This window comes from Magnolia sinica, chromosome 8 (genome assembly GCF_029962835.1).
Source record: "Magnolia sinica isolate HGM2019 chromosome 8, MsV1, whole genome shotgun sequence".
Classification (NCBI taxonomy): Eukaryota; Viridiplantae; Streptophyta; class Magnoliopsida; order Magnoliales; family Magnoliaceae; genus Magnolia; species Magnolia sinica.
Window position 1 is genome coordinate 33,960,856 of NC_080580.1, and position 9,153 is coordinate 33,970,008.

A 9,153-nucleotide genomic window follows, 5' to 3' on the forward strand; every position below is an offset into this window, starting at 1 on the left:
CAGGCTTTGACAGCATTAATTAGTATTGCATTGACCTAGGGCTAAGGAATGTTATTGTGTTATCAGATTCCATTTTTTTTTAATGCCATTTCTAATCCCCTTACACCAGCCCCATGGAAGATTTGGTATCAGGTGGGGGATATTTCCCATTTGAAAATTGTGAAAATTGTTATAAATTTTAGGAAATCCGGTGCTTTTAGATAAGGAAATTCAGTGGCAGATGGTTTGGGAATACTTGTGAGCAAGCCTAATCATTTGTTCCATAGTTGGGGTGAGCTCCTGCATGAGATTGAGGGCTTGCTGGCTATGGACAATGCAGGTATGGGATGCTTAGTAGGCCTTTCAATGAGCTGGGCCTAAGGTTGGCATTGGCCCAAAATTTGAACTATTTCGAGTCTGGCCGTTTCAAAATTTTGATTTTGGTAGGCCAAAGTGTTGGGGGCCTTGCACAAAACCTTAGGATCTAGCCTCCCGAAACAAACCAAAATTATGGGATAATAAAGCAATGAAATAAATCAAAGCATAAACCACACGACACCAGGGAATTTTACGTGGAAAACCCTTAAAGAGGTAAAAATCACGGGACCTCGTCCAGATCAACAATCTACTATAAAGCAGAACGTTACAACCAATCACAAGCATACACCGCTTGGATCAAACCTTTTCCACTCACGCAAGAGTGGATAAACAATAAGAGAATAGAGAAAAATGGAGAGATATCACTGATCACGAGGACGTAGAAGCGCTTAGACGTGGACTGCGAAATAGATCACCTCTATGAGTAGAATCTCCCTTCCACAAGCTTCCTCTCTCTCTCTCTCTCTCTCTCTCTCTCTCTCTCTCCTTTGATAGCCCTAAGCCTTCTTAGAATACCTTTAAGAAATCTTAGAATACCCTAAAATACACCATAATCCCGCATACACCCCTTTATATAAGAATAGAAAGAGGTGGAAATAAAATAGGAAACAAATTCCGCAGAATCTGCGTTTTCGCAATCGCATCTGCGTAACTCTTCGATGATATCAAAGGTCCTTCGATGACAACCTTCGATATCATCTAAGGTCCTTCGATGATATCGAAACAGGACCAAAACTGTCCAGTGACCAGGGTTGAAATTTTTTGACAATTATCGATGTCATCGAAGGTCTCTTGATGATAGCCTTCGATATCATCGAAAGTCCATCGATGATATCGGAATAGGACAAAAACTATCCAGTGACCAGTGGTGAAAAATCCCACAATTATCAATGATATCGAAACTGGTTCGATTTCATTGAATCCCTCAATGAGGAAAAAATTTCCATCAAATCTCCCCCTTTTCGACTCAGGAGGGATTCACCTTCTTCAAATCAGCCTGGTTTCTACAAACCTCAAACTTTCTCTTAAGCAAAGCCTTGGTCATCATGTCTGACCCATTATAGCACGTATGGACCTTTTAAAGCTGTAACACCTTCTGTTCCAAAGTATTCATGATCTAGTGATACCGAATTTTTATGTGCTTCGACTTGGAGTGCTGACTTAGATTCTTGCTCAAGTGTATAGGACTTTAACTATCGCAATAGACCACGTGCTGCTCCTACTTCAGGCTAAGTTCCTGTAGGAACCTCTTCATCCAAAGCATCTCTTTACATGCCTCTGTGACCGCAATGTACTCGACCTCTGTCGTCGACAATGCTACGAACTTCTGTAGTTTGCTCTGCCAAGCGACCGCTCCCCCAGTAAACGTGAACATGAACCCTGATGTAGACTTCCTGAAATCTATGTCATCTGCCATATCTGCATCTGTGTAGCCCTCTAATATAGGTTTTCTATCACCATAGCATACGCTCAACTTGGATGAGCCTCTTAGACACTGTAGTATCCACTTCACCGCTGTCCAATGCTCTTTGCCAGGATTGGCAGGATACCGACTGATAACACCAACCACATATGCTATGTCTGGGCTTGTACACACCATAGCATACATCAAACTTCCTACAGTTGACGCGTAGGGTATCTGCTACATCTCTTCCACCTCTGCCTTCGTCTTGAGAAACTGTCTATCGCTTAATCTGAAGTGAGCATCCAGTGGAGTACTGATCGGCTTCACTGCATTCATATTGAACTGCTCTAGGACTTTCTCAATATACCGCTCTTGTGACAGCCAAAGCTTCCTACTGCTTCTGTCACGGGTTATCTCCATTCCTAGGATCTGTTTAGCCGGGCCCAAGTCTTTCATCGCAAACGACTTGCCCAACTCCTGTTTCAGCCTGTCGATCTTCTTGATGTCTTTTCCCATGATGAGCATGTCATCAACATATAACAGCAGAACTAAGAAATCACCATCTGAGAACTTGCACGTGAACACACAGTGGTCCGACTCCGTTCTGTCATACCCATGCTTCAACATAAACGAGTCGAACTTCTTGTACCATTGCCGTGGAGCTTATTTCAGCCCATACAAGCTCTTCCTCGGCCTACACACCATATGCTCTTTGCCCTTGACTTCGAACCCCTCTGGTTAGTGCATATAGATCTCTTCTTCCAGGTCACCATGGAGGAAGGTATTTTTAACATCTAACTGCTCTATCTCCAGATCCATGCTAGCCGTCAACCCAAGCAACACCCGTATGGATGTCATCTTCACCACTGGTGAGAATATCTCCTCGAAGTCTATACTTTTCCTCTGACCAAACCCTTTAACCACAAGTCTGGCCTTAAACCTCGTCTGTGAATTCTTCTGCTCAACCTTCTTTCTAAAGACCCACTTGTTGCTCAGTTCTTTCTTGCCCTTAAGCAGTTTCACCATATCATAGGTGTAGATCTTATGCAAGGTTTCATCTCCTCTTGCATAGCTTTCAACCACTCCTCCTTATGCTCATCGGCTAGGGCTTCAGAATAATCTTCTGGCTCTCCCCTATCAATCAACGTAATGTACTCATGAGGCGAGTACCTCTTGGACGACTGTCTGTCCCTAGATGACCTCCTCACCTATGGTTCAGTAGGTGGATCAAGTGGGGGCTGCTCCCCGGGTCCATCTTCTGAAGGAACTCCCTCGTCCTCTGCACCTTGCTGTAATCCCCCTTCATCAGGCACTACGGGAGGAATAATCAGATCCATGTCCTCTAGCTCACCTGAACTAGGCTAGTTCTTCTCTGGCTTACCAATGTCTTCTATATACTGATCTTCAATGAAAACCAAATCTCTGCTCCTGATGAGCTTCTTCTCGGTCGGATCCCACAATCTGTATCTGAATTTTTCATCACCGTACCCCAAGAACACATACTGCCTGATCTTCATATCGAGCTTGGACCTCTCGTCCTTTGGTACGTGAATGGATGCCCTACATCCAAACACCATAAGATGACTATACAATGGATCCTATCCAGTCTACACCTTCTCAGGTACTTCTCCATTCAATGGGGCTGATGGAGACCTATTTATCAAATACACCGTCGTGTGCATTGTTTCTCCCCAGAACGTCTTGGGCAACTTCGCATGGGATAACATGCATCTAATTCTCTCAACAATGGTGCGATTCATTCGCTCAGCTACACCATTATGCTGGGGGGTCTTGGGAACCGTCTATTCATGTCGTATACCCAGGGACTTGTAGTACTCATGAAAGTCGCCAATGTATTCATCACCATTGTCAGTGTGGATGCACTTCAATAATCTACCTATCTCTCTCTCGACCATAGCATGAAACAATTTAAACACACCAAAGACCTCGTCCTTGGATTGCAAAGCATAAACTCAAACCCTCCTAGAAACATCATCTATAAAAGTGATAAAATACAATGCCCCACCCAAGATTTTTGTCCTCATAGGACCACAAACATCAGAATAAACCAAATCTAATGCATGCACTTTATTAACATGAGAAGCAGATTTAATAAATAAAACTCTATGATATTTCCTTGATAAACAATCAAGATAGGTTTTGAGAGGTGTACATGTCACGTCTGGAAGGAGCCGCTTCCTCGCTAGTACTTGAAGCCCTTTTTCACTCATGTGGCCTAAACGCCTGTGCCACATGTCAATAGCTGAATCTTCCGCTCCTTCAACCCACCCTTGCACACACTGACACTTACCTTGTAAAGGGTGAAACACTTCTTTCCTCTAAGCACGATCAACGAACCCTTGATGAGCTTCCAACGCCCACCAGCAAACCGACTTTCATAGCCATCATCATCCAACCTTCCAGTTGACATCAGGTTGAGGCGAAGGTCTGGGATATGCCTCACATTCTTGAGAACCAATGTGCAGCCCAAATCGATCTTCACACAAATATCACCGACCCCTATGATTTTCGGTACGCCAGAATTTCCCATTTTCACGATTCCATAGTCACCTAACTTATAGCTTGTGAAGAAGTCTCAGCGTGGAGTCGCGTGAAAAGAAACCCCTGAGTCTATCACCCAGTCGGTTTCCTAACTCGTAGCCGTGAGACATACATCATGATCTGCTGAAAGAATAACTACAACATCGCCATCTAAAGCGACCGCAGTGGAATCTGATTCATCTTCCTTCTCCTTTCCTTTTTCTTTCTTGTCGTTCTTATTTTTACGACATTCATCTTATAGTGGCCCTTCTTGCCATAATTCCAGCATTTAACATCTTTCCTGGTACTTGACTTGCCTCTTGATTTATCTTGGGCCTTACCGTCCTTCCTGTTCTTTTCTCTTCCCCGTTCTTGTGTCACAAGGGCCTCTTGCTGAATAGACCCCTGAGACTTCCTCTTTGTCTCCTCATTGAAGAGACAACTGGTTACTTGTTCCATGCATATCTTTCCATCTGGCGCGGAGTTACTTAGAGACACCATCAATGTCTCTCAACTGTTAGGCAATGAACTAAGCAATAACAAAGCCTGCAATTCAGCATCCAGGACCATCTTTATAGTGGAGAGCTAGTTCACTATATTGCTGACTTCATTCATGTGCTCAGCCACAGAACCACCATCCTTGAACTTGAGGTTCACAAGTCGCCTAATCAGAAAAATCTTATTACCGGTTGTCTTCCTCTCATACAGCCCTTCCAATTTCAGTCATAGGCTAGTGGCTGAGGTTTCCATAGACACATGGTGGAACACAGAATCATCTAACCATTGTCTAATAAACCTCACTATCTTCCGGTCCATCTTCTTCCAATCATCATCAGACATATCCTTGGATTTTGCTAATATGCCTAAAATTGGAGAATATAGGTCCTTGCAATAAAGCAAGTCCTCCATGTTAGCCTTCCATATGGTCCAGTTAGAACCATTGAGGCTGATCATCTTTGATGAGCCACCTTCCATAATTCCAAACCAATCCTACCCATTCAATGAACTTATCTCTGATACCACTTTATTGGGGGCTTTGCACAAAACCTTAGGATCTAGCCTCCCGAAACAAACCAAAATTATGGGATAATAAAGTAATGAAATAAATCAAAGTATAAACCACACGACATCAGAGAATTTTACGTGAAAAACCCTCAAAGAGGTAAAAACCACGGGACCTCGTCTAAATCAACAATCCACTATAAAGCAGAACGTTACAACCAATCACAAGCACACACCGCTTGGATCAAACCTTCTTCACTCACGCAGAAGTGGATAAACAATAAGAGAATAAAGAAAAACGAAGAGATCTAACCGATTACGAAGACGTAGAAGCATTGAGATGTCGAGTGCACAATAGATCACCTTTATGAGCTGAACCTCCCTTTCACAAGCTTCGTCTTTCTCTTTCTCTCTCTCTCTCACACCTTTGATAACCCTAAGCCCTCTTAGAGTATCTTTAGGAAACCTTAGAATAACCTAAAATACCACCCTAATCCCGCATACACCCCTTTATATAGGAATAAAAGGAGGTAGAATCAAAATGGGAAATAATTTCCGCAGAATTTGTGTTTCTGCAATCACATCTATGTAACTCTTCAATGATATCGAAGGTCTCTCAATGACAGGCTTTAATATCATCTAAAGTCCTTCGATGATATCCAAACAAGACCAAAACTGTCCAGCGACCAGGGGTAAAAAATTTTGACAATTATCGATGTCATTAAAGGTCTCTCGATGACAACCTTCGATATCATCGAAAGTCCGTCGATGATATCGGAACAGGACAAAAATTGTCCAGCGACCAGTGGTGAAAAATCTCACAATTATCGATGATATCGAAACTAGTTCGATTTCATCAAATCCCTCAATGAGGAAAAAATCTCCATCACAGAGCCCAGCCTATTGATAGCCCTGATTATTTGTATCATGTTTTATTTTTTCTTTTTTAAACTTGCGTCCCCTAAACAAAAAACGAAAACAAAAACAAAACAAAAAACAGAGGGAGGCAGCCTGCGCCATCTTAATAATCTTAACTTATCCTACAAACAAAAGCAATCATCCATAATCTACAGGCATCAGATGATTATTATCATACATATGAGTGCACCTTTTGGATTATGGCCAATCTACATCAGGGACCCACTAATTGGATTGTCTGGATAAACAGAGACCCTAACATCTCACACTTACAGGTAATCCCAGCCGTTCATTATGTGGATTATATTTTATGTGTGCACTATACCAAAATCAGGCTTTCACGTGTGCATTGAGTGTGGAGTATTATGACACGCTTAATTCGAAAGAAAGGGTTAATTTGGTAGTTTTTCAAGTTGAAGGTTATAAACTTTAATTATACATTGAAACAAGGAAAGTTTCGTGAGAAGCTTTAAGTGCCACCAAATCGAATTCAAACATCACGTGCTTCACGAGGACACAAAAAAGACTTCTAATATCCGACTGCAGCTGTCAGATAGGAGGGTTATGTCTTGGGCCCCTCCTCGTGTTTGGCAGGCAGATTTAATCTCACTTTATATCTTTTAATATCACAACCAGGGAATCGGACGGATGGCAATGTAATATCTGACTGCAGCCGTCAGTTGTTTTTTTATTGGGTATTTACGACTCACGTGTTTGGCAGAGGAGAGTTATGTCTTGGGCCGATCCTCGTGTTTGGCAGTCAGATTTAATCTCGCCCTATATCTTTTAATACCACAACCAGGGACTAGAGCTACACAAGACGGACTCATCTTTCACAAAACTACCAAAATTGCCCTGCTTCTCATGTTGAGGACTTCATTTTAGTACTGCGTTGGCCAGCATGTGAGATGGTGGATTCCGGTGAGTCCATGACAGTGGCCCACCTTGATAATGTGTTCTATATCCATGTCATACATCCATTTTGATAGACCATTTTAGGGCATGGGCCCAAAATTGAAGCCAATTCAAATATCAAGTAGACCGCACCACACGAAATAGTGGTGATTGAACATCCACCATTAAAAACTTCTTGTGGACCACAAAAGTTTTGCATGCCCTAAAATAAGCTAGCGAAATGGATGGAAGGCTTGGATGTACAATACATAAGCCGAGGTGGTCCCCATAGTTTTCCCAACTTTACTAAATTTGTGTGGTATTTGATATGCATGCATTGGGTAATTGGATATTGGTCACTCAATCACACAAATTAAACCACTTAAATTACTAAACCCACTATAAATAAGTGGCAGGTACAAAGTCATAATGGTTGAACTATCCTCTTACCCAGAGTTGTCAAGAGGTCGGGCCTAGATTTTGAACAGTTCAAGTGGGGACATTTAAAATTTTGATGGCTCAAGCCCATTTATAGCCCTACTTCCAAATTTGTAATGCACTTGTTTTGTTGATATAAGTGTTAGATCCACAATACATGGATCATTTATGCATCAATAATGGAGATTTAAGATAATAATTTTAAAGTATACTTGATTGGAAAGACATTTTTGATGCCTAAATGTCGCCAAATGGAATATTGATCTTCCGCACCTCACAACTTTAATAGAATCTCTCAATAAAACTAGGGTTTTCTCTTATTGTTGAGGGAACCAAGACATCTATTTATAGGAAAGATGAGTAGAAAAGCTTACTTATAGCGCTTCTCTCCTCTGAGGTCTCCACAGAATAGATTTACATATTTTGTTTAATAACAATATATAGGGATCACGGTTCAAACATCCTACCCCAAACTATTTGCAATGATCACAACTATACTAGGGCTTGTTCACTTCTCAAGTATAGGATTGTGATGTAGTAATAAACTCGATGAGACTGAGGTCGAATCCACCGGGACTGAAACCTATACGTAATCTGAAAATAACCAGAACTAGAACTAGAATAAGATGAAATCTAAATCAACTGAATATGAGGGAATAATGGTGAAATGGTAATCTAAAACTTAGAAAATTCAAAGGTAGGGAACTAGGGTGCCAAGGATTTGCAGCAATTGGGAAGCTACCTTACAATGATTCAAGGACACAACTAAAATCAGAGTCCTATCCTAGCTAATTGGTAAGAAGAGATTTGTCAGATCTATGAACTTCTTATGGATCTAATCATCAATAGATAAGAGTAGTGAAGATTTAGAAGTGATTCCATCACCTAACCATGCCCTAGAGATGATGGCAAGTAACAACAATTTACCAATCTCAAAGCCAATCATAAGAGAAAAGTGAAGGTTAGGAAGGGTTCCATCACCCAACCATGCCCATGAGACAATGGTGAACAACAGGGTTCCCATGTTCACCATGTCAATACCTGAAAAGAGAATATGTCAAGCTATCGCAGATCTATTGTAATTTGAGTCACAACAAACCATTAAAGCTAAAAACATTCCTTAGAATCAAACTAGAATCTATGAGAGTTCAATAAAACAAGCACTACAAGAAAAACGGGCAAAGGTTACGGCCAAAAATGGTAGCAAAAGCCCTTTGGCTACGGATATGATCTGTAGCACGTCCGTCGCTATTGGTGGGGTAGCTAAAGGTATAGCTATGGATTATATCCGTAGCAATAGATACCAATAGCTACGGATATAATCCGTAGCAATAGATACCAATAGCTACGGATTATATCCGTAGCAATACCTTTAGCTACCCCACCAATAGCGACGGACATGCTACGGATCATATCCGTAGCAAAAGGGATTTTATCCGTAGCAATAGATACCAATAGCACCAATAATATCCGTAGCAATAGATACCAATAGCTACGGACAAAAGCCGTAGCTATAGCTACGGATTATATTTGTAGCTATTTTTTAAAAAATTGTAATAATACGACCTGTTTCCATTGCAAGAACCTGCTGTGATTGA